The 2,500-nt window shown below is 41.9% G+C and overlaps 2 protein-coding genes across 6 annotated transcripts in view; one reads left to right on the top strand and one right to left on the bottom strand.

Moving 5' to 3' along the window:
* LOC123515466 (RING finger protein 17-like) overlaps positions 1–2,500 on the bottom strand; it is a 134,464-nt gene that overhangs the window by 57,724 nt on the left and 74,240 nt on the right. The window lies entirely within an intron of this gene.
* LOC123515470 (mucin-2-like) overlaps positions 1–2,500 on the top strand; it is a 39,668-nt gene that overhangs the window by 1,971 nt on the left and 35,197 nt on the right. For all 5 annotated transcript variants that reach the window (XM_045274065.1, XM_045274064.1, XM_045274066.1 and 2 more), the window contains exon 2: positions 1–60. This exon is cut by the window's left edge. The gene's annotated coding sequence lies outside the window, so the exon portion shown is untranslated. The remainder of the gene's footprint in view (positions 61–2,500) is intronic.

Below are 2,500 nucleotides of genomic sequence, written 5' to 3'. Positions count from 1 at the left end.
TCAGCATCTTCATCTACCTCAGCCAGCTCCTCCTCCTCCTCTTCTTTCTTCCCGTCATTGGTGAGTAAAGTGTGTGTGTGTGTGTGTGTGTGTGTGTGTGTGTGTGTGTGTGTGTGTGTGTGTGTGTGTGTGTGTGTGTGTGTGTGTGTGTGTTAAAACGCAGGAAACGCAACGAAATCGAAAAGAATCAGTGTGAAATCGAAAAAGAATCAGTGTGTGTGTGTGTGTGTGTGTGTGTGTGTGTGTGTGTGTGTGTGTGTGTGTGTGTGTGTGTGGTCTATTTCATTCAGGAACATCACGAAATATTTCTTTTCCTTTTTTTTTTTCTTGTTCATCTCCACTGCTTGCTTTTTTTTCCTTCTTACTCTTCTTTCCTCCTTTTCTTCCATTCTCCTCCTCTTCCTTTTCTCTGTTATTTTTCCTTCTTGGGTTCTAATTTGCCCTCCTCCTCTTCCTCCCCCCCCCCCTTCCTGTTCTTCCTTATCCTATCTTTTTTCTCTCTACTTCTCTGCTTTCTCTTCTTTTTTCTTCCTTTGTGTTCCAGTTTTCCTCCTCCTCCTTTCCCTTTTGTTTTCCTTTTTAACGAGAGAGAGAGAGAGAGAGAGAGAGAGAGAGAGAGAGAGAGAGAGAGAGAGAGAGAGAGAGAGAGAGAGAGAGAGAGAGAGAGAGAGAGAGAGAGAGAGAGATAACGGATCACATGAATATAAAAGAAAAAGGATAAATAAAATAACAAGGAAGATAAATAAATATCTAGAGAATGAAAAAAAGAAAAAAGAAAAAAAAAATCATGAATGAGAGAATGATAGCGGTGTTGCAAAGGTGAAAAGATAAGGCGGAGGAGGAGAACAGGTGGTGGTGGTGGTGGTGGTGGTGGTGGTGGTGGTGATGATGACGGTGTAGGTGAGGCTTACCAGAGCAGAACGTTAACAAAGGTCAGTGGTGGTAGGAATTGATGTGGGTGGAGAAATGGTGGTGGTGGTGGTGGTGGTAGGAGATGATGTGTGCAGGCATAGGAAGTGTGTGGAGGAGGAGGAGGAGGAGGAGGAGGAGGAGGAGGAGGAGTAGTAGTAGCAGTAGTAGCAGTAGCAGTATCAGTATCAGTATCAGTATCAGTATCATCAGCAGCAGCAGTAACAAAAACAAATATTTCACGGTGATGTCAGCAGCTCTGTGTATATGTACATCTGTATGTATAATGTCCTTATGTATATATTGTATATTTCTTACACAATAAACCTTAAATAACAACTGAAGATGGAAAAGTGACATGTATACACTCAAATAGCAGAAACAACAAATGAAAATAAAGAAAAAATAATAAAGGAAAGGAAACATGAAGAAGGAAAAGAGAAGAGAAGGAAGAGATTGCGTAATGAAGGAGAGGGGGAAGGGGAGGAGGAAAGGAGGAAGGAAATAGGAGGGAAGGGAAGGAGGTTGAGCAAGTAGGAGAAAAATGCTTTAATTTACATCAGGAGAATAAATAAAATCCAGGTGTGTGTGTGTGTGTGTGTGTGTGTGTGTGTGTGTGTGTGTGTGTGTGTGTGTGTGTGTGTGTGTGAGAGAGAGAGAGAGAGAGAGAGAGAGAGAGAGAGAGAGAGAGAGAGAGAGAGAGAGAGAGAGAGAGAGAGAGAGAGAGAGAGAGCAAGCTTTTGTTGTAATTGACCTTCTCTTCTCTTCTCTTCTCTTTTCTTTTCTTCTCTCCACCTCTCTCTCTCTCTCTCTCTCTCTCTCTTGTTCTTAATCTGCCTCTTCTTCTTTTTCTTTTTTCATCTAATACTTTTTTCTTCCGGCTATTCTTCCTCTTCTTTTTCCCTTCCTTTAATCATCTTCCTTCTCTTCATCTATTCTTCCTTTTCCTCCTCTTCCTCATCTTCGTCTTCTGTTTGTTTTTTTTTCTCTCAAACGTTTCCTGGTATTAATCTTCTTGTTCTTTTTTCAATCTTCTTCTTATTTCCCTTTATTTTGCTTTTATTTTTCGTATTTCTACTGGTATTAATCTCATTCTTCCTATTGTTCTCTCTCTCTCTCTCTCTCTCTGTTCTTCCTTCGTGTTCTCATAAGCTTTAATTCTTTCTTTTTCTTTTGCCTGTTTTTAAGTCTTCCTTCTTCTTTTCTTCCTTCCTATTCCAGTTTATCTAATTCTGCTTCCATCATTTTTCCTCTTCCTCCTCCTTTTCTTCTTCTTCCTCCTCCTAATGACACCTAAGAACGACTATTTGATCTACAATTCTTTCCTTCATTTTTTTTTTTAACTGGTTCACTTAAAAATTATAAAAAATCTGACCAGACCATTGTAGAAAGTGAATTCGTGGAGGAGGAGGAGGAGGAGGAGGAGGAGGAGGAGGAGGAGGAGGAGGAGGAGGAGGAGGAGGAGGAGGAGGAGGAGGAGGAGGAGGAGGAGGAGGAGGAGGAGGAGGAGGAGGAGGAGGAGGAGAGGAGGAGGAGGAGGAGGAGGAGGGAGGGAAGGAGAAGGAGAAGAAGGAGGAGGAGGAGGAGGAGG

Source organism: Portunus trituberculatus, chromosome 39 (assembly GCF_017591435.1).
Source record: "Portunus trituberculatus isolate SZX2019 chromosome 39, ASM1759143v1, whole genome shotgun sequence".
Classification (NCBI taxonomy): domain Eukaryota; kingdom Metazoa; phylum Arthropoda; class Malacostraca; order Decapoda; family Portunidae; genus Portunus; species Portunus trituberculatus.
The sequence above is the reverse complement of the archived record's forward strand: the minus strand, read 5'-3'. Positions and strand labels throughout refer to the sequence as shown.